Source organism: Arachis ipaensis, chromosome B7 (genome assembly GCF_059453495.1).
Source record: "Arachis ipaensis isolate K30076 ecotype BB chromosome B7, ASM5945349v1, whole genome shotgun sequence".
NCBI lineage: Eukaryota > Viridiplantae > Streptophyta > Magnoliopsida > Fabales > Fabaceae > Arachis > Arachis ipaensis.
The window spans coordinates 75,864,971-75,892,533 of NC_142442.1; the positions used below are offsets into that span (position 1 = coordinate 75,864,971).

At 37.7% G+C, this 27,563-nt stretch overlaps 1 pseudogene; it reads right to left on the minus strand.

Annotated features, from left to right (window-relative positions):
* Window positions 1–8,829: 8,829 nt before the first annotated feature.
* LOC148553033 (uncharacterized) lies at window positions 8,830–16,804 on the minus strand (annotated as a pseudogene).
* Window positions 16,805–27,563: the final 10,759 nt, after the last annotated feature.

The window sequence follows — 27,563 nt, forward strand, 5'->3', positions numbered from 1 at the left end:
CAAGATTCACAACATTCATGAAATGGGTATAAAATGACAATTGACAAGAATTCATAAAACTATCACAAGATCTAAGCAAAATTATACTAAGGAATTCAAATTGAACAATTAAAACTAGTAATTAACAAGATCTAATTCAGAATTCAAAAGGGAAGATCAAATTAAAGCTAGATCTAGAGAGGAACAAGAGTTTCTCTCTAGAAGAACAAAGAACTAAAAACTAGCTAAAAATTGTGTCTAGTGTAAAATGAATGATCCTCCCTTTCCCCCTAGCATCCTTGGGTCTTTTCCATGCAAAAACAGCTTGAATTTGGGCCTGATCAGCCTCAGAAATCGCCAGGCACGATTTCCTTTAGTGACGTCACGTGCAGCGTCCTGCACGTACGCGCCATGTGTGCGTGCGCACCGATTGCTTTTGTGATTCACGCGTGCGTGCCAGGTGCACGTGCGCTTCGGTGGGAATTCTCTTATCCGCGCGGATGCGTCCATCCTCGCGCGCCACTTCTAGCTATCCTCATCCACACGTGCATGTGGAGTGCGCGTGCGCGCCATTGCTGAATTTCCCAAAATCCAAATCTTCATGTTCCTTCCTTTTGTGCATGCTTTCTTTCTCTCTTCTAGGCCATTCTTACCCTATTAATACTGAAATCACTCAACAAATACATCACGGCATCGAATGGCAATAAAAGAGGATCAAAATATATCAATTTTAAGGCAAAATAAGCATGTTTTTCATCATGGAGCAATATTAGGAAGTGAACACAAAACCATGCATTTCTTGTGAATAAGTGTGAGAAATGTTGACAAAACCCCCCAAATTCTGCACAATATAAACCACAAAATTAGGGTTTATCACTATCCGAGATTGGATAGATGATATCAGCTTCAAGCAGTCTAGTTACTTCCTTCTTGACAACTTCTAAGATGGTGGGATTCAACCGCCTTTGAGGTTGACGGACAGGCCTTGCTCCCTCTTCTAAAAATATACGGTGCTTATAGACGTGAGGGCTGATGCCTACTATATCCGCCAAGCTCCACCCAATAGCTCTCTTGTGTCTTCTCAGCACACTAAGCAACTGCTCCTCTTGTTGGGAAGTGAGTTTCCTTGCAATGATAACTGGGAGCTTCTGATGATCCTCAAGGTAAGCATACTTGAGGTGGGGTGGAAGGGGCTTCAACTCCATTTTCTGCTCATGGCTTGGCACTTGATCATCTGGAGCCATTGGTGGTGGCAAGGTGTCTTCATTTTGTTCAGAGGGCTTCCCCACACTTGTACCTTGCTCCATGTGCATCTCTTCTACTTTTTCTTGGTGAATTGCAGCTACTGTCTCATTAATGATGTCAAACTAGAAAATGGAGTGATCTTCTGGAGGGTGCTTCATAGCTTCATCCAGGTTCAAGCTCACTGCTCTGCCATCTATCTCAAAAGAGTAAATTCCTGAGAAGGCATCCAATTTGAACCTTGAAGTCTTCAGAAATGGCTGTCCAAGCAGGATGGATGATGGTCTTCCTGAGTTATTAGGGGGCATCTCCAAAATGTAGAAGTCAATAGGGAATGTTAACCCCTTAATGCTCACCAGCACATCTTCAGCAATTCTAGCCACTGAGATTATGCTCTTATTTGTCAAAACAAAACGTGCTGCCGACCTTTTTAAGGGATAGAGCCTCAAGGCATCATATACAGATAATGGCATAATACTCACACATGCACCTAAATCACACATGTAGTCAACAAATTGTACACCCTCTATAGTAATAGTAACCATGCAAGGACCCGGATCACCACATTTTTCCGGTATAGCACACATTAAAGTAGAAATAGAGCTACCTAGAGGAATAGTTTCTAAATCATGTATTTTATCTTTATTCATGCATAAATCTTTTAAAAACTTAGCATACTTAGGTACCTGGCAAATGGCATCAAAAAGGGGAATAGTTACCTCAACTTTTTTGAAGATCTCCACCATCTTGGGGTCTAGCTCCATCTGCTTTCTGGATTTCCTACCAAGGTGTGGAAAAAGAATGGGAATGGCTTCTCTTGTAACCTCATCTTCCTTTGGTGTTCCATTCCTTGGCTGAGCCGCTTCTTCTTCAACCATGTCTTGTACTTCATCCTCTTCTTCAGCATCCTCTACCTTAACAATGTCTTCAACATGAATATCTTCTTTTGAGCTTGGCTCTTCACGACTCCTCTCTTGCAGTGTGGTTCTGGACCTCAAAGTAATGGCATTGATTCCACCCTTTGGGTTAGGTAAGGTTGAGAGGGAAGTGCACATGAGCTTGAGGGTTGATTGTTGGGGGTAGAAGGTGGTTCCAATCGGGAAATGAGAGCTTGTAGAGTGGAGTTAAGACCATTTATGGTAGAGTTAAGTGTATTTTGAATGTCTTTTTGTCCTTGCGCAATAGAGCACAACATCTCATCATTGGAAGAGGAAGGGGGGTAAGTAATTTGAGGGGCTTGCTGTTAGTTGTTTTGAGGTGCCTGGGATTGCCTTTGGTGAGGTGCTCGGTAAGGCTGGCCTTGGTTCTGCTGATACCAGTTCTGCTGATTATTGTTGTTGTTCTACCTCTGATTTCCACCGTTGTCTCTGCCTCCTTGATTGTAGTTGTCCCTCCATCCTTGGTTGGAATTGTCTCTCCATCACTAGTTGGAGTTGTCTTGCCAACCTTGATTGTAGTTCTCACCTTGGTTATAATTATCGCCTTGTTGATAATTCCTTTTATTCGGGCGGTTATAGTAATTGTTAGTAGCTGCTAAGGTGTTGTCTTCTTGTTGGAGTTGCGGACATTCATCAGTTTAATGAGAATAGAAGGCACATATTTTGCACACTCTCTGAGGAACCAACTATTGACACTGTTGTTGTGGAGGAGGCTGAGGTTGTTGTTGATTCAGCTGGAGCTGCTTCAGTATGTTGGTCATCTCTCCCAGAGTCTGTGTGAGAGCAGTAGTCTCACTACTAGAGGAAACCTCCGCAATAGCCTTGGGATGGTTGTTCCTGTGCCTGGCATTTTGGGTAGACTCAGCTAGATCGGCGATCAGTTACCACGCTTCTGTCGGCTTCTTGTACCTAATCAGAGAGCCATTACTCGCAGCATCTAATATAGTCTTGTCTTGAGGCTTCATGCCTTGTGTGAAATAGCTAATCAACACCAACTGGTCAATCTTGTGGTGGGGATATGAGTCTAGGAGACTCCTGAAGTGTTCCCAATACTCGTAGAGAGTCTCTGACTCGCCTTGGATAATGTAGGAAGTTTCTTTCCTCAGTCTATCTATAGCTTTAGCCGAAAAGTACTTGTCCAGGAATTCCCTTCTGAGCAGATCCCAATTAGTAACAACTTCTTCAGGTTGAGTGTAGAACTACTCCCTTGCCTTTCCCTCAAGAGAAAACGGGAAGGCATATAGCCAAATAGTAGTCTCATCTGCACCATGACGCCTAGTAGTTGAGCAGGCTCTGAAAATCTCTGAGGTGCTTTATAGGCTCTTGAGCAGGTAAGCCATGAAACTTAGGCAGTAGATTGATTAGTGCAGTCTTCAGTTCAAAATCTGCAGCCAAATTTGGGTGACGCGCTTAATACGGTTGCAGTGTAAAGTCCAGAGCCCCTGCTACTTGGAGAGTAATCCTTTTGGGCTCCGCCATATTACCTGCAAGTAAATCAACAAACTCAGTAGAAGAGGAGCTTGTTTCTTCCTCAAATGGCACTTCAGATTCACCCTCAGATAAGACTGGTGAATTGGTAGTAACCACTTCACCAACCTCAGAGGCTAACCGATGCCGAGCTCGCCTAATACATGAAATAGTTCTTTCAATTTCAGGATCAAATGCGGCTAAGCTCGGATCAGGTAGTGAATTCATCATTCAATGAAAGAAACATACAGGTCATGGTAATAAAATAAAATATATTAAGAGAAATTAAACTAAAAATAGAATAAAAATGCAAAGATGCAAATATAAAAATATTTACACCAACCAATAATTTAGCACACTTTTAAAACTCCCCGGCAATGGCGCCAAAAATTGACGGGCTGAGAATTGCCGATTAAGAATTTATAGTGAAAATAGCGTTGCAAGTACAGTTCTTAACCGACAAAAATTTTGCTTATCAATTTAAAAAGAGTTGTCACAATTTAAGAATAAAATATTGGGAGTAGAATTCCCAGGTCGTCTCCCAACGAGTTGACAAAAGAGTGCAAGTTATTGGTCAAGAATTTTCTGAGAAATTTTAGAGTTGGAGAACGGAAGAATAAAATGGTTATTAATTAAAGCAATGAAAATTAACAAGAGGTTTTATATATTTAAAATAAAAAGTCTTGACTGGGAGAAGATTAATTAGAAGTTCTATCCTTGTTGAATTTTCCCAAGTGTAATGGTAAGAGGTTGTTGTTTCTACTTAGTTATCCCTTACCGAATAAAGGAAAGTCAAGTAACTGAACCAACTCCGATTCATTAGTCCTAATCCTCTCCTATGGAAGGATTAGCATTAGTGACTAGAGAGCCAGCCAACAACTTCCAATTACCAATTAACACTTGAGTATTCCAACTTAAGGGTCTCCTATTAATCAACTCCCAAGTCAAGTTGGGAGTCTACTTAATTGACATGGATGTCATTTTCATAAACATATAAAGGGAATGAAAAGAAGACATGGAAATTCAAATAAAGTAATAACAGAAAATTAATTAAAGGTAAAAATAATTCTTTGCATTAATCCTTTCCAAAATCGAAGATATCCATATGTAACTCTGAACAAAGTGAATGAAAAGTAAAAGAGCAAAGAAATAAGAAAGCAAACTATAATGGCAAAGACTTCAAACGGAGGTAGTAACTCTTCTCAATATCCCAATCAAAAGCATAAAACTAGAAAACTATGAATGTGAAGAACCCTAGAGGAAGCAGTAGTTTTCTCTCTCCGATTCAAAGCTAAAAACTAAAAATTGTGTAAAAGTGAATGTGTGTTGAGTCTCTGCTTGTCCCCTGGCTCTAGTCTGTGTTTCTGGGCCGAAAACTGGGTCCAAAACCAGCCCAAAATCTCCCCTAGTGTCTTCTACAATTTTTGCATGTGGCGCACGTCACGCGTACGCGTCGCTGTGCAGTTTGCTTCTCACGCGTACGCGTCAGGCACGCGTACGCATCGTTGTGAAAAGCTTCAAGTCACGCGCACGCGTGAGCCATGCGTACGCGTCGATCTTCGCTAGTCATCTCCTTTGTTTCTTGTGTTTCTTCCATTTTTGCAAGCTTCCTCTCCATCCTCTAATCCATTCCTGCCCTATATAGCCTGAAAACACTTAACACACAGATCATGGCATCGAATGGTATAAAAGGACATTAAAATTTGACAATTTAAAAGCTTAGAAGGCAAGTTTTTAATCATAAAACAAAATTGGGAAGGATTTATAAAATCATACAAATTGTATGAATAAGTGTGCAAAGAATTGATAAAAACTACTCAATTTAGCACAAGATAAACCATAAAATAATGGTTTATCAAGCGCTTCATGGGAGGCAACCCATGTTTAGTATCCTTGATTTCATGCTTTAGTAGTAATAATAAATTGTTTTCAGTGTGGATTCAAAATTTAAAAACAAATTGACATGTGCATTGGGAAAGTGCATGAAGCATATGACAAACCCTAAAGTTTGGTGTGCCTAGAGGCACCCTAAGATAGCTTCATGCATAATGAACATATATGTATCTTAGGAGTCTACTTGATAAATTTTTGTATCACATAACCAAACACTAAGTTTCGTGTTCCACATATGTTTCAAGCATAATTGTTAGAGTAAACTTGTTTACGTTTTAAATTCCATGAAAATAATTGTGTCAATTGAGTTATTTTATGAATTTTCAAAAGTTAGTTAGAAAATTTTTGTTTTTTGCCACTAATTTGAATTCATTTTTTGGTTTTAATTTTGAAAAAGGAATCTAGAAGAGGAGATTGATGGAAGTGACTATGCTAGCAAGGAGTTCGGTCACTTCATGACAAAGAGCTAGAAGCCTTGAACACTTAAAGGAACTAGTCACATGTCCTTGAATCTTGCTCCTTAAGAAGCACTACCATGCATCCATTGGCTAGTTAGTTATGTCATAGCTCCATTTTGATGACCGAACCCCAACCAACCTCATAAATTGGTAATCCATGTATCCACTCTACTTCACAAACACACCCTTCATTCTCATCATATGATATTAATTTCTACCATTCATTTCTTCCCCGTCTTCCAACTATAAATAACCCTCATCCTTTCCGAGTTAACACCTCCAAAGAATCACTTCTTTGCTCTCACACTATACCTCTTGCTTCCATACTTTAAGCCTTATTTCCACACTTCTTTGGCTACTCCTCACTCATACCCGTAACCTTCACACCTTCCCCTTATATCAAACATTCCCGATCATTCATTTTCCTTCTCTATCTCCTTAACACCTTCTCAACTTCCTCATTCACTTATTTTCTTCACCTCTTCTATACCCCTCTTTCCTTATTCGCCCACCTTTGAAAGAGTCAATGGCATCATCATCAAACGCCAAGAGGAGAAAGGGGAAGCAACCTATGAACTAACCTCCTTTTGATGAGAAGAGATTTAGATCTCCATTCCATGAAATGCAGTTTCAAGGATGGATGGCCAAAAAAGAGATTGTGCCCGAATTAGCATTCCAGCTCCACTAAGGTGAATGCCCTGAAATAGAAGAGAAAATTAGGAAGCGGAGGTGGGAACTTCTCTATGAGCCACTCGTAGGTGTGAGTACAACTCTTGTTCGAGAATTTTATGCGAACGCAGTAAGAGAAGACAAGAAAAATGATCTCCCTTATAAGAGTTATGTAAGGGGAATATGGATTGACTTCAACCCGAAGTCAATAATGAGGGTCCTCAAGATAAGGGTAATATCATTTGAGGAAGCCAGCTCTGAGGCGAGAAATAATGGTGACCTTGATTGTGAAGAGATAGTAAATGACATATGTGCTGTGGAAACCGATTGGGTAAGAGACTCTAAAAGAATGCCAAGATACATTAGAAGAGAAGATCTCATACCTGAAGCTAAAGGATGGTTTGCGATAGTGAGAAGATCCATTCTCTCTACCTCGAATAATTCAGAAGTCAATATAAACAGAGCAATTATTGTTCACTGCATAATGAAAGGAGGGAAGATAAAAGTTCCGGAGATCATTGCAAACAACATCAAGACATAGCAAAGAAGAATGATCCCAGAGCTTGGCTTGGTCATCCTAGCACCATTCTGTGCTTATGTAAGAAGTCCGGGGTAATTTTTTAGGAAAAAAAAATTGAATGGGTGTAAATAGGATAACCAATCACGACACAAAGAATGGCATATGTTACAAATGTCCAAAGCCAAAGAAGAACCTAAAGAAGAAAGAAGGCACTACAAGAAGAAGAAGAACAAGCCTCGGCCTCCTTTGACATGACTCAATTTCAATAGGCCATTGACAATGTGTCAAGGCAGCATCTAGAAGCTCGAGCAGCAGAGAACTTGTCAACTACAAATGATAGATCAGCAGAGGGGTTTTCAATCCCAAATAATGGATCAACAGAGGGAGTTGCACATGCAACTAATGGAGCAACAAAAAAAGCAATACTCCCAACTCTATAAATCCATCAACCAAGTGGCTCAAAGGCAAATCCATCAAGAGAAGCGCGTGCAAGAGCTCAACCAACGCTAAATTGCTCACATGAAAGCATTCAATGAATACAAGGTTCTAAATGAAGGGAGGCACATGAATAGAGTTGAGTATGACATGAATACTCAAGCTAAGCTCAATTACTTAGTTGGTTATTTGCCCCTTTTGAATCCGGGAATCCAAAAATATGATGAAGTTTATGGAGAGCTAGAAGCACGAGAAGTGGAAAAGGCAAGGCACAATAAAGAGAAACTGAGAAAGAAGATGGATGATGGTGGATTTTGGAAGAGGCTAGTGGAAACACAGAGGGAGAAGGGGGATGCAAGCAATCAAGGAGAAGATGAGCAACAAGTAGGAGAAAAAGGAAAGAAGAAGGGGAAGCAAGTGGAGACCACCAAAGCAAGCAAGAAATAAAAGGTGGTGGAGTTCCTTGCTCTTTAGTTTCCAATAAGGAATATGCATGTATAACATGCTCCATGTTTAGTCTTTGAATCATTCTGCATTTAGGTACTTTGCATTTTTTTTTTGTGTAGGCTTGTTTGATTACTGGTTATTGCATTTACATCACTGCACCTTGTCTTAATTGTATGTTTGATTCCTAACGTTCAATAAAAAAAAGAAAATGCTATGAACAGAGAAGAATAAAGTCTATTTTGAAAAATGAATAAAGTCCTAGGATGTGTGGTGGTATATGCTAACTAGTTGGTTCACAAATAAGGTTGAAGGTTAGAATATCTCCTTGGTATGCATTCTATGAAACCCATGAGAATAAAAAGATCCTTGCAAAAAGAAAAAAAATGAAAAAGAAGAATGAAGTAGAAGAAGGAAGCAATGAATAAAGGCTAGGCACCAATTGCTTGATTCCTTAGATATATGCATGTGATGCTTTTGTACAAGGATATGCTTGGATGACTAGGTTCTAAGGGGTGCCTTATCACCTGGTAACTTGGGTTAACTAACTCAGAATTATCAACCAAAAGTCTACTATCAAGAGCAACCTTGTTACAAAGCATTAAGCAACCCAAAAAGGTGCTGGGCACCAATGTCTTAAGGTGAATTACAAGCCATGTGCATGTGGTGTATTTGTGTTAAGGAGAGGCTTGAGGAAGTAAGTCCTCAGGGGTGCTTCAACACCTAGAACCTTAAACCAACTGGTTTGGGAGTGTTGACTGAAAACTTATCATAAAGAGTTGCCTTAACACAAAGCACTTAGCCTCAATAAAGTAATAAGCCTCTATCAAGAAGAAACGAAAACAAAAAAAGTTTAAGCCAATGATCAAAGAATAAAAAGGTCTCATAGAAGGCAACAAGGTTAATACCCAAGAGAATGTTATAGCCTAGAAGCCAATAGGACTATGAACCTTCAGAGGTCATCCATACAAACCCCATGAACCAGGATTGAAAGTTTCTCAAATAAGGACCTATACTTCTCTGTGTCTTCATTTCTTTTCTTATGTTCTATCACTTGCTTAGGGACAAGCAAGATTTAAGTTTGGTATTGTCATGCCTGGGCATCTTGGCTAGTTTCACAAGCCATTTTTATTAAGTTTTTACTTAGTTTCATGCAGTATCTTCATCAGTAGGCAAGCATTTGGATGAATTATCTTTACATGTTTTGATTCATCAAACATTAGTGAATTATAATCATTTTCATGAGATTAACAGAAGAACTAAGTGGTGTAATGAATGATGAATTATCTTGTGATTATTCATGAAATAGCAAGCTTTGATACACTTGTTTGACTGATGGTAGGCAAGGAAAGAAGAAGTAGAGGGAAAGCAAAGACCAAAGGCGTTACCAACGGCCAACTTAGGCTCACCAACGCCAAGATCATACAGACTAAGGGCGTTGGCAACGCTACAAATGGCCTCACTAACGCCAGCTCCAAAAGGAAACAAGGGTGTTGCCAATGTTGGCAATGCTGGTAACGCCAGCGATAACACCAGCTTAAGAGGGAACCAAGGGCGTTGCCAACGTCGGTAATGCTGGCAATAACGCTAGCATCAACGTTACCAACGCTGGTAACGCCAGCTCAAGGAGAATCAAGGGTGTTGCCAACACTGGTAACGCCAACAACAACGCCAGCCATCCATGCATGAAAGGGCGTTATCAATGCCACCAACGCCAAGGTCAAGACATGCACCTTAAATAGCATTACCAACGCTGGTAACACCAGGGATAATGCCAGGCTAGGCATGCTTCAGTGTTATCAACGCCTACGTTACCTCACTAACGTCTTCAACAATGCACAAGAGGAAATTTGGCCAGTGTACGTACGCACGAGCCAGTGTGCGTACGCACGATGGAGAAGCGTTAATAACGCTGATAATGCTAGTGACAATGCCAGAGCAATGTGATTGAGAGCATTGGCAACGTTAATAATGCCAAGGTCAGCAAGGTTGGCAGAGCTGAAAAGGGCCTAGGCATTTTCCTAACTTGCTTCACTAAAGGCCAAGGGCCCACATCCAAAGACTTGAAGACTCACTTGAAGTTAGAGAAGTAGTATAAATAAAGTGAAGTTTTGAACTTCAAAGTACACTAGACTATACTGCACAGAATAGAACTCAGATCTAAACTCTACTTTCTCTTCCTCCTTTTGTACTTAGTTTACTTTCATGCAGTTTTACTTTTCTTTTGGGTTTTCTAGAGCTATGACCAACTAAACCCCACTTCATTAGGGGAGGGAGCTCTATTGTAATTTGATGGATCAATAGAATTCTTATTCTCTTCTTCTCTTCATCTTTTTTTGATTTTCTTGAAAGATTTTGTGCTTCATCCAATTATTCAATTGTCTTGGAAAAGAGGTTGGATATACATGGATTCCATTGGAACCTTGGAAGAGGAATAATGGAATCATGCTAGAAATTCTTTCTCATGCGGGACTAGATTGGGGGTTGGTCGGATATAGTGACATATAATCCTCCCGATGCTTTGATCTAGAAAGGTGTGTAGTATAATCAGTGACCTAGCTTCATCTCCTCTCATGAGCAATTAGATCAAGGAATTGGCAATTGTTTAAGTTTAGAGAGATTGAATTGCCAAGAAATTGGGGTTCAATCACTCATGATTGCCAAGAGATCAATGATGTTGCATGATTGAAGAAGGGATGAGATTACATTGATCCGGAGAATTCAATATCTCCTAAACCCAATGATCCTCCCTATTCTCATCTATCCCTTTCTTTTATTTTATTTGTTTGCTTTTATGCTCATCATGCCCTTCCCTTTTAAATTTCCAGTCATCTAATTTTCCTTTACTTTATGCAATTTACCTTTCAAGCAATTTATATTTCTGCAATTTAATTTCAGTCATTTACTTTAAGTCATTTACATTTCCCACCATTTATATTCTTGAAATCAAACTTCATTAATGCTTTGTTCAACTAGATTGTACACTTGACTAAAATTGCTCAATCAATCAATTCCTGTAGGATTCGACTTCACTCTTGTGAGTTTTTACTTGAGGATAACTCAATATATGATAAACCCCAATAGGGTTGTTTATCTTATGCTTAATTTAGAGGATTTTATCAACTTATCCCACATTTATACAATGAAATAGCATGCTTTTATAATTCTCCCTAATTTTGTGCGTAAGAGTGAAAATATGCTTTTTAGACCTTTAAATAGCTAAATTTAATTCACTTTAATTCCTTTCGATGCCTTGATATGTTTGTTGAGTGATTTCAGATTCATAAGGCAACTATTGGATTGAAGAGGTGAAGAGAAAAGCATGCAAAGTGGAGAATTCATGAAGAAATGAGAATTTGGAGAATTCATTGTCACGCGCATGCGTCATCCACGCATATGCGTGAGAAGGACATTCATGGCCACGCGCACGCGTCACCCACGCGTATGCGTGAGGAGCAAATTTGCCAGTGACGCGCACGCATCGTCTACGCGCGCGCGTGACGCTGATCACGTGACCTCATTAAAGTGAAAAAGCTTTCTGGTGCACGAAATTGTGATCTCAATGGCGCCAACAACTTGGTACGCACAATTGTAATCTCAACTCTTTTTTCACAACTTCGCACAACTAACCAGCAAGTGCACTGGGTCGTCCAAGTAATAAACCTTACGTGAGTAAGGGTCGATCCCACGGAGATTGTCGGCTTGAAGCAAGCTATGGTCATCCTTGTAGATCTCAGTCTGGCAGATTCAAATGGTTATGAGGTTTTGATAATTAAAATATAAATATAAAATAAAATAAAATAGAAATACTTATGTAATTCATTGGTGGAAATTTCAGCTAAGGGTATGGAGATGCTTTGTTGCTTTTGACCTTCTGCTTTCCTACTGCCTTCTTCCAATCATGCGTTACCTCCTTCCATGGCAAGCTGTATGATCCTCTCGAATGAAAACAAATCCATCTGTGCTGTCACTGCAGGGCTAATCATCTGTCGATTCCTGCTAGCGTCAGAATAAGACCATTGTCCTTTTGCACACTGTCACTTGTGCCCCACATTTACAGGTTTGAAGCTCGTCACAGTCATTCCTTCCCAGATCCTACTCGGAATACCACATACATGGTTTAGACTTTCCGGATCTTAGATCCTAATCAGAATACCACAAACAAGGTTTAGACTTTTCGGATCCCAGGAATGGCTGCCAATAATTCTAGCCTATACCACGAAGGTTCTAATCTTATATTAGAAACCCAAGAGAGTATACTCCAGCTGTCATCCAATGACTACGTTGAACATCATGTAGATCGCTTTGTAGTTGTCAGGCACGCGACCTTGGCTAAGCGAGTAACAAAGATTGGGTGATTGTCACGGGTCACCCCTTCATTCTAACTTAACCAAATTAGGTACGAGAGTATATCTTGGAGAAGAAGTAGGCGTGAATTGAATAGAAAACAGTAGTAATTGCATTAATTCATGAAGAACAGCAGAGCTCCATACCTTAATCTATGGGGTGTAGAAACTCCACCGTAGAAAATACATAAGTGAAATGTCTAGGCATGGCTGTGAGGCCAGCCTCCAAACGTGTACAATAGATGGTCAAAATATTAACTAAAAGATGATCAAAAGAGACGCAAAATAAGTCTCTAAAAGTAGTTTTTATACTAAACTAGTAGCCTAGGGTTACAGAAAATGAGTAACTAAGTGCAGATAGTGCAGAAATCCACTTCCGGGACCCACTTAGTTTGTGCTTGGGCTGATCATTGAAGCTTTTTCGTGCATAGGCTGTTCCTGGAGTTAAACGCCAGCTTTGGTCCCAGTTTGGGCGTTTAACCCCAATTCTGGTGCCAGTTTGGGTGTTTTACGCCAGAATTTTTAGGCTGACTTTGAACGCCAGTTTGGGCCATCAAATCTCAGAGAAAGTATGGACTTCTATATATTGATGAAAAGCCCAGGATGTCTAATTTCCAACGCAATTGAGAGCGTGCCAATTAGGCTTCTGTAGCTCCAGAAAACCCACTTCGAGTGCAGGGAGGTCAGAATCCAACAGCATCTGCAGTCCTTTTTCAGCCTCTGAATCACATTTTTGCTCAGGTCCCTCAATTTAAGTCAGAAAATACCTAAAATCACAGAAAAATACACAAACTCATAGTAAAGTCCAGAAATGTGATTTTTGAATAAAAATTAATAAAAATATAATAAAAAGTAATAAAATTGTTGCATGTCACAACTATGTAAAAACAATGCCAAAAAGTGTATAAATTATCTGCTCATCACAACACCAAACTTAAATTGTTGCTTGTCCCCAAGCAACTAAAAACAAAATAGGATAAAAAGAAGAGAATATACAATAAATTCCAAACTTATCAATGAAGATTAGCTTCAATTAGATGAGCGGAACTTGTAGCCTTTTTGCTTCTGAACAATTTTGGCATCTCACTTTATCCTTTGTAGTTCAGAATGATTGGCATCTATAGGAACTTAGAATTCATATAGTGTTATTGATTCTCCTAGTTCAGTATGTTGATTCTTGAACACAGCTACTTTATGAGTCTTCGCCGTGACCCTAAGCATTTTGTTTTCCAATATTACCACCGGATACATAAATGCCACAAACACATCACTGGGTAAACCTTTTCAAATTGTGACTCAGCTTTGCTAGAGTCCCCAGTTAGAGGTGTCTAGAGCTCTTAAGCACACTCTTTTTGCTTTGGACCACGACTTTAACCACTCAGTCTCAAGCTTTTAACTTGACACCTTCACGCCACAAGCACATGGTTAGGGACAGCTTGGTTTAGCCACTTAGGCCAGAATTTTATTCCTGTGGGCCCTCCTATCCATTAATGCTCAAAGCCTTGTATCCTTTTTCTACCCTTACCTTTTGGTTTAAAGGGTTACTGGCTTTTTCTGCTTGCTTTCTCTTTCTCTTTCTCTTTTCTTTATTTTTTCGCATTTTTTTCATATTTTTTTTCGCAAGCTTTTTCTTATTCACTGCTTTTTCTTGCTTCAAGAATCAATTTTATGATTTTTCAGATTATCAATAACATTTCTCCTTTTTTATTATTCTTTCAAGAGCCAACAATTTTAACATTCATAAACAACAAATTAAAAAATATGCATTGTTCAAGCATTCATTCAGAAAACAAAAAGTATTGCCACGACATCAAAATAATTAAACTAATTTCAAGATATAATTCAAAATCATGTGCTTCTTGTTCTTTTGCAATTAAAAACATTTTTCATTTAAGAAAGGTGATGGATTCATAGGACATTCATAGCTTTAAGGCATAGACACTAGACACTAATGATCATGTAGTAAAGACACAAACATAGATAAAACATAAAGCATAGGGAATGAAAAATAGAAAATAAAGAACAAGGAAATTAAAAAACGGGTCCACCTTAGTGATGGCGGCTAGTTCTTCCTCTTGAAGATCTTATGGAGTGCTTGAGCTCCTCAATGTCTCTTCCTTGCCTTTGTTGCTCCTCCCTCATGGCTCTTTGGTCTTTTCTAATTTCATGGAGGAGGATGGAATGCTCTTGGTGCTCCACCCTTAGTTGTCTCATGTTGGAACTTAATTCTCCTAGGAAGGTGTTGATTTGCTCCCAATAGTTCTGTGGAGGAAAGTGCATCCCTTGAGGCATCTCAGGGATTTCATGATGAGGAATTTCCTCATGCTCTTGTTGAGGTTCATGAGTGGGCTCCCTTGTTTGCTCCATCATTTTCTTAGTAATGGGCTTGTCCTCATCAATGAAGATGTCTCCTTCTATGTCAATTCCAGCTGAATTGCATAGGTGACAAATGAGATGAGTCTCTCCATCTCCCATGAGTCGGAGTTGGAAGCAATTGCCTTTCCTTTCCTCTTTCTAGAGGTTTCTCCAGCCTTAGGTGCCATTAATGGTTATGGAAAAACAAAAAGCTTTAGCTTTTTCCACACCAAACTTAGAAGATTTGCTCGTCCTCGAGCAAAAGAAGAAAGAAAAGAGTAGAAGAAGAAGAAATGAAAGAGATGGAGGGTTGGTGTAGGTTCAGCCAAGGTGGGGTTTTATGATGGATGGATGTGAGTGGTGAAGAGAGTATGGAGAAGAGGGTAAGATTTGATAGGTGAATGGTGTTTGGGGAAGAGGTATTGAGGTGATTGGTCAAGCGTGTATGGGGAAGAGTGTTATGGAAAGGTGTGAAGAGGAGAGAAGGAGAAGTGGGGTAGGTAGGGATCCTGTGGGGTCCACAGATCTTGAGGTGTCAAGGAATTCGAATCTCTGAATCATTCTGGCGTTCAAACGCCCATTCTGTGCCAATTCTGGCGTTTAACGCCAGCTCTGCTACCTTTCCTGGCATTAAACGCCACTCTGCTGCCCATTTCTGGTGTTAAACGCCAGCCAGATGCCCATTTCTGGCGTTTAACACCAGCATGTGCCAGACAACCCTTTCTGGCGTTAAACACCCAGAGTGCTGCCCATTCTGGCATTTAATGCCCAGAATGCTGCCAGGCTGGGCATTAAACGCCCATTCTGCTATCCTTACTGGCGTTTAAATGCCAGTAAGCCTGTCCTCCAGGGTGTGCTATTTTTAATGCTGTTTTTCATTCTGTTTTTTTATTTTTCAGTTATTTTTGTGACTTCACATGATCATCAACCTAAAGAAAACATAAAATAATAATGGAAAATAAATAAATATAATTAAATAACATTGGGTTGCCTCCCAACAAGTGCTTCTTTAATGTCAATAGCTTGACAGTGAGATCTTAGAGGGCTTCACAGAGACTCAGAGCTTGATGTTGGCCTCCCAACACCAAACTTAGAAGTTGAGTGTAGGGGCTCTATTTGACTCTGTATTGAGAGAAGCTTTTCATGCTTCCTCTCCATGGTTACAGAAGAAGATCCTTGAGCCTTAAACACAAGGTAGTCCTCATTCACTTGAAGGACTAACTCTCCTCTGTCCACATCAATCACAGCTCTTGCTGTGGCTAGGAAGGGTCTTCCAAGGATGATGGATTCATCTTCATCCTTCCCAGTCTCTAGGATTATAAAGTCAGCAGGGATGTAATAGCCTTCAACCTTCACTAAGACATCCTTTACAAGTCCATAAGCTTGTTTCCTTGAATTGTCTACCATCTCAAGTGAGATTCTTGTAGCTTGCACCTCAAAGATCCCTAGTTTCTCCATTATAGAGAGAGGCATGAGGTTTATACTTGACCCAAGGCCACACAGAGCCTTCTTAAAGGTCATGGTGCCTATGGTACAAGGTATTTAGAACTTTCCAGGATCCTGTTTCTTCTGAGGTAATTTCAGTTAAACCAGATCATTCAGTTCATTGATGAGCAATGGGGGTTCATCCTCCCAAGTCTCATTACCAATTAACTTGGCATTTATCTTTATGATTACTCCTAGATACTGAGCAACTTGCTCTTCAGCAATATCTTCATCCTCTTCAGAGGAAGAATACTCATCAGAGCTCATGAATGGCAACAATAAGTTTAGTGGAATCTCTATAGTCTCTATATGAGCCTCAGATTCCTTTGGTTCCTCATTAGGGAACTCCTTGGAGGCCAGTGAATGTCCATTGAGGTTTTCCTCATTGCAAATCACTGCCTTTTCTTCCTCTCCAGGTTTGCCCAGGTTGGTTATAGTTATGGCTTTGCACTCTCTTTTTGGATTCTCTTCTGTATTGCTTGGGAGAGTACTGGGAGGGAGTTCAGTAACTTTCTTACTCAGCTGACCCACTTGTGCCTCCAAATTTCTAATACAGGACCTTGCTTCAGTCATGAAACTGAGAGTGGTCTTAGATAGATCAGAGACTACAGTTGCTAAGTCAGAGTGGCTCTGCTTAGAATTCTCTGTCTGTTGCTGAGAACATGATGGAAAAGGTTTGCTATTGCCAAACCGTGTTCTCCCACCATTATTATTATTGAAGCCTTGATTAGGCTTCTATTGATCCTTCCATGAGAAATTTAGATGATTCCTCCATGAAGGATTGTAGGTGTTTCCATAGGATTCTCCCATGTAATTCAACTCTGCCATTGCAGGATTCTCAGGGTCATAGGCTTCTTATTCAGAGGAAGCTTCCTTAGTACTGCCTGGTGCAGCTTGTATTCCAGACAGACTCTGAGAAATCATATTGACTTACTGAGTCAATATTTTGTTCTGAGCCAATATAGCATTCAGAGTATCAATCTCAAGAACTCCTTTCTTCTGAGTTGTCCCATTATTTACAGGATTCCTTTCAGAAGTGTACATGAACTGGTTATTTGCAACCATTTCAATGAGTTCCTGGGCTTTTGCAGGCGTCTTCTTTAGATGAAGAGATCCTCCAGCAGAGTGATCTAATGACATCTTGGACAATTCAGACAGACCATCATAGAATATACATATGATGCTCCATTCTGAAAACATGTCAGAAGGACACCTTCTGATCAATTGCTTGTATCTTTTCCAAGCTTCATAGAGGGATTCACCTTCCTTCTGTCTGAAAGTTTGGACTTCCACTCTAAGCTTGCTCAACTTTTGAGGTGGAAAAAATTTGGCCAAGAAAGCATTGACCAACTTTTCCCAAGAGTTCAAGCTATCTTTAGGTTGTGAGTCCAACCATGTCCTAGCTTTGTCTCTTACAGCAAAGGGGAAAAGCATAAGTCTGTAGACCTCAGGATTAATCCCATTGGTCTTAACAGTGTCATAGATTTGCAAGAATTCAGCTAAAAACTGATGAGGATCTTCCAATGGAAGTCCATGAAACTTGCAATTCTGCTACATTAGAGAAACTAATTGAGGCTTAAGCTCAAAATTGTTTGCTCCAATTGCAGGAATTGAGATGCTCCTTCCACAGAAGTCAGAAGAGGGTGCAATAAAGTCACCAAGCATCTTCCTTGCATCTCCACCATTGTTGTTGGGTTCGGCCATCTCTTCTTCTTTTTCGAAAAATTCTGTCAGGTCCTCTCCAGAGTGTTGTGCTTTAGCTTCTCTTAGCTTCCTCTTTAGAGTCCTTTCTGGTTCCGGATCAGCTTCAATAAGAATGTTCTTATCCTTGCTCCTGCTCATATGAAAAATAAGAGAACAGAAAAGAATAGGAATCCTCTATGTCACATTATAGAGATTCCTTTATGTGAGTAGAAGAATAGAAGAGTAGAATGAAGAAGAGAGAAGATGAAGAATTTGAACACAGAGAGGGAGAGAGGGTTCGAATTATAAGAAGAAGAGAAGTGTTAGTAAATAAATAAATAAATAGAAAGAGATAAGAGAGAGAGAGAGAGAGAGAGAGAGAGAGAGAGAATTTTCGAAAATAATTAAAATAAAAAGAAAATATTTTTGTTTTTATTTTAATTATTGGTTAGTATTCGAAAATTAAGGGAAGAAATAAAATAAAATTTGAAAACTCAATAAATTAATTAATTAAAAAGATTTTTGAAAAAGTGGTTAGTGATTTTTGAAAATTGGGGAGAGAAAAGTAGTTAGGTGGTTTTGAAAAAGATATGATTGAAATTTATTTTGAAAAAGATTTGAAAAGGAAATTAAAAAGATTTAATTTTTGAAATTAAAGTTGATTACTTGACTAATAAGAAACTAAAAGATATGATTTTAAAATTTAAAGATTGATCCTTTCTTAATAGGCAAGTAACAACTTGAAAATTTTTGAATCAAAACATTAAATGTTAGCATTAATTTCGAAAATATGAAATAAAAATAAGAAAAAGATTTTGAAAATCAAATTTTTAAAGTTTTCAAAAATATTAAGAAAAAATGAAAAAGATTTGATTTTTGAAAAAGATTTGAAAAAGATAAAATTTTTAAATTAAAAATTTGACTTGACTAATAAGAAACAATTAAATTTTAAAATTTTATGACTCAATCAATTCAAATTTTCGAAATTTATGAGTGAAATAAGGAAAAGATATTTTTTTATTTTTGAATTTTAATGAGGAAAGAGAAAAACATCTAAGTGACACATAACATAAAAATTATGAATCAAAACAAGGAAAGCATGCAAGAACACTTTGAATATCAAGATGAACACCAAGAACACTTTGAAGATCATGATGAACATCAAGAACATGTTTTTGAAACTTTTTGAGAAAAGAAAAACATGCAAGACACCAAACTTAAAAAATTTTATTCTATAGACACTAATAATTCAAGAATGCATATGAAAAACAAGAAAAGACACAAAACAAGAAAATGTAAAGATCAAATAAGAAAAATTATCAAGAACAACTTGAAGATCATAAAGAACACCATGCATGAATTTTCGAAAAAAAGAAAACTGCAATTGACACCAAACTTAAAAATTGACACTAGACTCAAACAAGAAACACAAAATTTTTGGTTTTTATAATTTTATGAAAATTTTTTTGTATTTTTCGAAAATTATTTTGAAAAAGAAAATAAAGAAATTCAAAATTTTTAATACGAATTCTAGGAATCATGCAATGTTAGTCTAAAGCTTTAGTAGGACATTACATACAACAGCCAAATTGATGGGAATCAACTAGCTCCTATGATGATAAAAGCATCATCTGAAACTCTAGAATTCATTCTTCAAAATTCTGAAGAACAAAATAAAATTTTTTGTATATTTTTTTGAATATTTTCAAAAATAAAAAAGCTTAAAATAAAATAAAATTACCTAATCTGAGCAACAAGATGAACCGTCAGTTGTCCAAACTCGAACAATCCCCGGCAACGGCGCCAAAAACTTGGTGCACGAAATTGTGATCTCAATGGCGCCAACAACTTGGTACGCACAATTGTAATCTCAACTCTTTTTCACAACTTCGCACAACTAACCAGCAAGTGCACTGGGTCGTCCAAGTAATAAACCTTACGTGAGTAAGGGTCGATCCCACGGAGATTGTCGGCTTGAAGCAAGCTATGGTCATCTTTGTAGATCTCAGTCAGGCAGATTCAAATGGTTATGAGGTTTTGATAATTAAAATATAAATATAAAATAAAATAAAATAGAAATACTTATGTAATTCATTGGTGGGAATTTCAGCTAAGCGTATGGAGATGCTTTGTTGCTTTTGAACTTCTGCTTTCCTATTGCCTTCTTCCAATCATGTGTTACCTCCTTCCATGGCAAGCTGTATGATCCTCTCGGATGAAAACAAATCCATCTGCGCTGTCACCGCAGGGTTAATCATCTGTCGGTTCCCGTTAACATCAGAATAGGACCATTGTCCTTTTGCACACTGTCACTTGTGCCCCACATTCACAGGTTTGAAGCTCGTCACAGTCATTCCTTCCCAGATCCTACTCGAAATACCACAGACAAGGTTTAGACTTTCCGGATCCTGGATCCTACTCGAAATACCACAGACAAGGTTTAGACTTTCCGGATCCCAGGAATGGCTGCCAATAATTCTAGCCTATACCACGAAGGTTCTAATCTTAGATTAGAAACCCAAGAGAGTATACTCCAGCTGTCATCCAATGACTACGTTGAACATCATGTAGATCGCTTTGTGGTTGTCAAGTACGTGACCTTGGCTAAGCGAGTAACGAAGATTGGGTGATTGTCATGGGTCACTCCTTCATTCTGACTTAACTGAATTAGGTACGAGAGTATATCTTGGAGAAGAAGTAGGCGTGAATTGAATAGAAAACAATAGTAATTGCATTAATTCATGAAGAACAGCAGAGCTCCACACCTTAATCTATGGGGTGTAGAAACTCCACCGTAGAAAATACATAAGTGAAATGTCTAGGCATGGCTGTGAGGCCAGCCTCCAAACGTGTTCAATAGATGGTCAAAATATTAACTAAAAGACGGTCAAAAGAGACATAAAATAAATCTCTAAAAGTAGTTTTTATACTAAACTAGTAGCCTAGGGTTACAGAAAATGAGTAACTAAGTGCAGATAGTGCAGAAATCCACTTCCAGGGCCCACTTGGTGTGTGCTTAGGCTGATCATTAAAGCTTTTTCGTGCATAGGCTGTTCCTGGAGTTAAACGCCAGCTTTGGTGCCAGTTTGGGCGTTTAACTCCAATTCTGGTGCCAGTTTGGGCGTTTTACGCCAAAATTTTTAGGCTGACTTTGAACGCCAGTTTGGGCCATCAAATCTCAGGCAAAGTATAGATTATTATATATTGCTGGAAAGTCCAGGATGTCTACTTTCCAACGTAATTAAGATCACACCAATTGGGCTTCTGTAGCTCCAGAAAATCCACTTCGAGTGCAGGGAGGTCAGAATCTAACAGCATCTGTAGTCCTTTTTCAGCCTCTGAATCACATTTTTGCTTAGGTCCCTCAATTTCAGCCAGAAAATACCTGAAATCACAGAAAGACACACAAACTCATAGTAAAGTCCAGAAATATAATTTTTGAATAAAACTAATAAAAATATAATAAAAAGTAATTAAAACATACTAAAAACTATGTAAAAACAATGCCAAAAAGGGTATAAATTATCCGCTCATCACTTTCCAGTCCCAAATCCAACTTATTTCTAAGGCTATTTGATACAGAATTCAAGATGGGTCAAAGTGGGAGCAATTAGATTAGCTTAAGACTATGCTTTAGGTAGTTTTCTAGAGAGAGAAGCTCCCTCTTCTCTCTAGAATTAGGGTAGAATTAGGTTAATTCCTCTTAGATCTAGGTTTAATTTCTTATTTTCTTTACAATTTCTTGTTCTTACATCTTTGTTCCTCTTAGTTTTCTTATTAATTTCCCCTTTGAGCCTCTTTGATGTTTATGAGCACTCTTGTTAATTTCTCTTTTCATTTAATGCAATTTATGTTTTATGTTCCTTTATTGTTTAATTGAGTTGTTATTATTGTTTTCTTGTAATTGGTAGTTGTAGATTTTATTCTTGCTTGCAATTTTACCATGCTTTCCTTTTATGCCTTCCAAGTGTTTGACAAAATGCTTGGTTGGGTTTAGAGTAGCCTTTTGAGCATTCTTGCCTTGGTAAGAAAAATTAGGCAATCTTGAGTCATCAATACCCAACTCATGTTGGTGATCTAGAGTTGTTAGTTAATATTATTTCTATTGACTCTAATCTCTTGCTAATCCAATTAGTAAGTTGATTAGGACATATGGATTGAGATTGACTAGTCTTATTTGACTTTCTCTCATGTGAAGATAACATTGTACTTTCTTCCAATGTTTGAGATGACTAAATAGGATTAGCTCTTGATGATTATCTTAATATGATTAGTGACTAGGATAGAAAGCCTAGGTTCTCAACCCATGCCATGAATGTCTCTCTTTATTACTTGCTTTCTTTTAGTTGCTTGCTTTACTTTTGTTGCCTTTTTTATTTCTTGTTTTATCAACCCAACCCTCCTTTTTGACCTCATAACAAATAATTGAGCACTCGATTATAACTCCTAGGTAGAATGACCTAGGACTAATAATCCCGGTTATCTTTATTAGGTTGGACTTGTGACAACCAAAAATTAAACTTTGATTGAGCATTACTTGTCGGTTTGGAACTATACTTGCAACGAAGTTATTTCCTCTAACCGAGAAGAAAGAGGTCCAATTGGTACAATCTTAATGACATTGGAAAGCTAACTTCTAGAGATTTCTAGCAATATATAATAGTCTATACTTCTTTTCTAGAATCACTGCCAAAATTGGCGTTAAACGTCCACATTTGGCGTTTAACGCCCAAGAAGGACAGGCCTCCCAAGTTGAATGCCCAAAACTGGCATTCAACTCCAGCCAAGGAGCAGAAGGCCAGCGAGCTCATTCCTCAATGGGTGTTCAATGCCCAAAATCCAAGTTGAACGCTAGGCTTGACCGAAGCACATGACCAAAGTGGGCTCCGAAGTGGATTTTACCACTCCTTAGCTTATCTAGTCTTATCTTTGTAACTTTTAAATTTAAATTAACATCTTTTAGGGTTAGTATTTACTATTTAAAGAGGAGATCACTTAAGTTTATGGGCATTCACATACATTCACAGACAAATCCTCTTATTTTTATTTTGTTTTCTCTGTAAAATATGAGTAACTAAACCTCCTGGTTAAGGTTAGAAGTTTTGCTTATTCCTATGGATTAATATTATTATTTTTCTATTTTAATATATGTTTGATTCCATTCTATGATGTATTTTCGTTCTTCATTTAAATGAATCTGGGGTGCAACGGAAGTACGACCCCGTTTTCTACATGGGTTCTTGTGATACTCTGACCAAGGTCACTTGAGCTACAGCTTGAGAATACATCTCCTAAACTGCAATCTATCTGGGATAATTAGATATGTGACCTAAAATCCGATTAGCTTTGGGTAATTGAGGTTTTTGTGGCGCTAAACTAGAATGCCGAGCTTCACCCTCGTTTGAGTTGAATAACTACTGACCCTGGCTTTTGATAAGAATCAGAGGAGATTAAATTGCCAAGGAATTGGAGTTTAATCACTTACAGTTTGCCATAGAACGAATCATTCATTGTTAAAGTAGTCAGTAAGAAGTATTAATCCAGAAAGATAAGCATCTCCGAGGCCTTAACTGCTTGCCGAGCTTCACCCTCGTTCGAGTTGAATAACTACTGACCCTGGCTTTTGATAAGAATCAGAGGAGATTAAATTGCCAAGGAATTGGAGTTTAATCACTTACAGTTTGCCATAGAACGAATCATTCATTGTTAAAGTAGTCAGTAAGAAGTATTAATCCAGAAAGATAAGCATCTCCGAGGCCTTAACTGCTTCCATATATTATCTTTTTACCAATCTTTAATTGCTTTTCTTTACTTTCTTGTTTTATGCGCCTACAACAACAACTCTCTTTCCTTTTCACCTGACTAAGTCCATCAAGATAACTATTACTTGCTCAATCCAACAATCCTTGTGGGATCGACCATCACTCACCTGAGGTATTACTTGGACGACCCGGTGTACCTGTCGGTGAAGTTGTGCGAGTTCTAATTTCACGCACCAGTAGCAAGTAGTTTATGTGATCAGTTAGGCATTCCAAACAAAGCACACCAAACAAACACATAGTTACATATGATGTATGCCTGTCCTATGGCTAATGAGTCTCATCTGTCGGTTATATAGCCAATCTAACATGTCCTGATAGCTATCCATTGGACTGTCCCTCTGTCGTGCTTCCCTAAATCTCAAATCATACTCATTCATAATCATAAAACACACATGTGTATATGCTTGGGGGAGAGCTCATCCGGAAAGGTATAAGTGTCCGGCCACACTTACAATATAGGGTCAGCAGAGTATCGAGTCTCAACTTAGAGCACGTGGTAGCAAGCCACTGCTTTTTTCCAGGAAAACTCGTATCTCAGATATTTGGAAGTGCAACAAATCACCTAATCAATCAAATTCATATAATCATTATCAGCCATAATTCATTATTCAACATAGCCATCAAGCTCATTACATATACCGCACTTCTGCCATTATCATCATTCACTTTACCTCTTTCTTCACCAATAAGTTATCTTCCTCACAGGCCTAATCATACTCCACTACCCAAAATCCATCTACCAGGCTTTAAATAAGAGTTACAAAGGTTTTGAAAGTTAAGGGAATGGTTTAAAAATAAAAAATTCATGTTTCAGAAAAACAGGGGGTCTGCGTACGTGGCACTCTGCTCGCGTATGTAGGAAGCTATTCTGGATACTCTCGCGTACGCATCACTGGTCTGTGTATGCGAGCCTCTCAAACCAAGAGTTTTCCCATGTCATGTGCCATTTGGCCACGTATGCAACCGTGAAAAATCCCCACTTTAGCGTATGTGCCACACTGCCACGTACGCGGAGCCTCTGGGCAGTACCCAATGGCCCCATCGTGTGTGCCCTCACTTACGCGTGCATAGCAGATGGTGCAAAAAGCTTCTATGTCCAGAATTCCTATTTTGTACACCAAAGTTCAGACGCGCATAACTTTTTTGTTTTAAAACATTTTTTATCCGTTCTTTGAACGGTGTAAACCTCTCAGACCAAATTTTTATTTTTGATAAGTTTGATAAAAATCAAAGGTCCGGAAGCCAAGTTATGCCCCGCCAAATTTGATCAAAAAATCAAGTACTTCTCAAAATTACCAAATCTAAATTTTTAAAACATTTCAATCTCAAACCCCTTTAATACTTACCAAATCTGCATCAACCAAGTTCAACCATTACTCAACACCCCTCATTTACTCCATAACACACTAATTCATAATTATAATCACTTCACACAATAATTCAGAGCTAAGATAATATATATATCATCAAACACCACAAAAATGCATTATTCTACCACCATCAACTTTCTCATGCCAGTAATGAACCCAATTATTCCCCAACAATTTGACACAATATACGCACTAATACATTATTCAACCTATCCTAAGTCATCTAACCTAAATTTTCATGACACATTATATTTTAATTACGAGAAACCAAAATTATACATTGGCCGATTCCTCTTAATGCCTAGAACACCTCACAATTCAGTGTTTTCCAAACTTCCAAGACTCCAAAACCTCACTAAACAGCCCTTTAGCCACCAAAGTTTGATCTCTAGCTTCCAAATTCTCACTTTGACCCCACCAACAATCAATTTTCAATCGAATATCACAATTATCACTATAATCAATATAGAGTTCATTAATTCAACATTACACAAAGGGTGTGAGGGTTTTTACCTGACCCATAGCTCCAGTGAGCTAGACCCGACAATACCCACAAACTAATTCGAGTCTGAACACCGAAATTACAAAAAATTCAACATAATTGTTCTTTGAATTTCAAAATTTAGGGGATGAGAAGTTGGGAAAGAGAATGAGCCTTACCTATGAAATTGTTCCGATGGATTCGTAGAGCTCGACGCGGTGGTCACACGGTCGTAAACGGTGCAGCGATCGGAGCTCCGGATTGAAGGTTATATGAGATTTAGTGGAGGGTTAGGGTTTGAAGTTCTTCTTCTTCTCCCTTCTATGAGCTTCAACGTTCTTGCATAGGAAAGAAAATGAGCTGAAGCTTATTGTATAAGTGGGTTGGGTTGGGCCATTGGCCCGTTTTGGGCCCGATTTATCCGGTCCGGCACGTTCGGCCCAATCTTGAGCCAAAATCTTTAAAATTAGTGTCAAAATTAATATTTTAATTAATTCTACCTCATTAAATTATAAAATTTTATTTTTTAATTTCTTGGATTAATAATTAATTTATTGACTAATTATTTGTTAATTATAAGAAATTTACAGCTTGTACGTATCTCGTTTACACTGTAAACGAGATAAGGCATGTGCGCGTGACACGTGTATATGAAATGTATGTGGAGAATGACAAGGGTTGCACATTCTTTTATAGTTATTGAAAAATTTTCTTAATGTATCTCGTTTACACTGTAAACGCGTTAACTTAATACGTATCTCGTTTACAGTGTAAACGAATTTGTACGTATCTCGTTTACACTGTAAACGAGATATACACGTGTCACGCGCATTACTGTAAACGAGATAAAACTAAAGAACGGATTTTGATAATAATTCTTAAAATTATTTATTTCAGTAATTAATATATTTATTTAATTTATTTAAATAAAAAATCCAACCAGAGCATCATTTATTTGTGAAATTGTGAGTTTTTAGCTCACAACCATTCACACAGTAATGATATAGCTATCAGACTGAACACATTTGGTTAAAGATTTGCTTATAGAAGATGTAATTCTAAATCTTGATTATCTAGTTATGCACCTACTTATATATGTAAATGTAATGTAATGTTAATTAATTCTTCTTTAAAAGAAAGTAGACGTTTTACCCTAACAGTAACGCTAGTAAGTTACATACAATGCAAGAGTTAAAAAAATTAAGCCAATGAGTTATAGTTCAAATGACATAATCTTTCCATATTTATTTAAGAGATTACGGATTTGAATCTCCCTATTTTTAGTTAAAAAAATATTAAAAAATTAAAAAGAAACTTAAAAAGACAAAATATCAATGCCAGTGAAATAGAGATGTGACCCATATATAAAGCCGCTCAGAGCGTCACAAACAAACTAACAGCTCAGAGCGCCACAAACAAACTAACAGAGTCATGCACTTTCATTTGGAAAAAAATAGTTAATTTATTTGTAAATTTAACAAATAATATCAGGAAAAAAATAAAAACTTAGTTAATGTTAACTTAACTCAAACAAAAAATAAATATTTAATATATTTATTTTAAAGGAAACTAAAAATTAAATAATACTACATATCCAAAATTTTTTGTTAACCAAGTTTGGATCATAAAAAAATTAGATGAGTAGCATTATTCTAAAAAATTTAATATTAAAACATATTATGTAATAACAAATTATATTTGAAAATATCGCTTAAAAAAATTATTTGTTAGAACTAAACCGATAATTAAACTGACTAAATTATAAGGTCACTAGTAGGTCACTGATAGAACTGGTTGACTCGATCCCACGTAAATAAAAAGAAATAAAATAGTCAAAAATTTAAAATTAAAATTTAAAATACATATATTTATTAACATTTAAACAAAAATTAAGTTTCAAATTCTAAAAATAATTAATACGAAAATAAATATAAAAGTTGCGAATACTACTATAATAATATCTTAAGACACAATAA